This window comes from Volvox carteri, assembly GCF_000143455.1.
Source record: "Volvox carteri f. nagariensis unplaced genomic scaffold VOLCAscaffold_15, whole genome shotgun sequence".
Lineage (NCBI taxonomy): Eukaryota > Viridiplantae > Chlorophyta > Chlorophyceae > Chlamydomonadales > Volvocaceae > Volvox > Volvox carteri.
The window spans coordinates 1,270,274-1,271,270 of NW_003307558.1; positions in this window are offsets into that span (position 1 = coordinate 1,270,274).

The following is a 997-nucleotide window of genomic DNA, read 5'->3' on the forward strand; positions in this document are numbered from 1 at the left end:
CCACACGGCCACACGGCCACACGGCCACACGGCCACACGGCCACACGGCCACACGGCCACACGGCCACACGGCCACACGGCCACACGGCCACACGGCCACACGGCCACACGGCCACACGGGCACACGGCCACACGGTCACACGGCCACACGGCCACACGGCCACACGGCCACACGGCCACAGGGCCACACGGCCACACGGCGCCACGGGGCCACACAGCCACACGGGGCCACGGGGCCACACGGCCACATGGCCACACGGCCACACGGCCACACGGCCACACGGCCACACGGCCACACGGCCACACGGCCACACGGCCACACGGCCACACGGCCACACGGCCACACGGCCACACGGCCACACGGCCACACGGCCACACGGCCACACGGCCACACGGCCACACGGCCACACGGCCACACGGCCACACGGCCACACGGCCACACGGCCACACGGCCACACGGCCACAGGGCCACACGGCCACACGGCGCCACGGGGCCACACAGCCACACGGGGCCACGGGGCCACACGGCCACATGGCCACACGGCCACACGGCCACACGGCCACACGGCCACACGGCCACACGGCCACACGGCCACACGGCCACACGGCCACACGGCCACACGGCCACACGGCCACACGGCCACACGGCCACACGGCCACACGGCCACACGGCCACACGGCCACACGGCCACACGGCCACACGGCCACACGGCCACACGGCCACACGGCCACACGGCCACACGGCCACAGGGCCACACGGCCACACGGCGCCACGGGGCCACACAGCCACACGGGGCCACGGGGCCACACGGCCACATGGCCACACGGCCACACGGCCACACGGCCACACGGCCACACGGCCACACGGCCACACGGCCACACGGCCACACGGCCACATGGCCACACGGCCACACGGCCACACGGCCACACGGCCACACGGCCACACGGCCACACGGCCACACGGCCACATGGCCACACGGCCACACGGCCACACGGC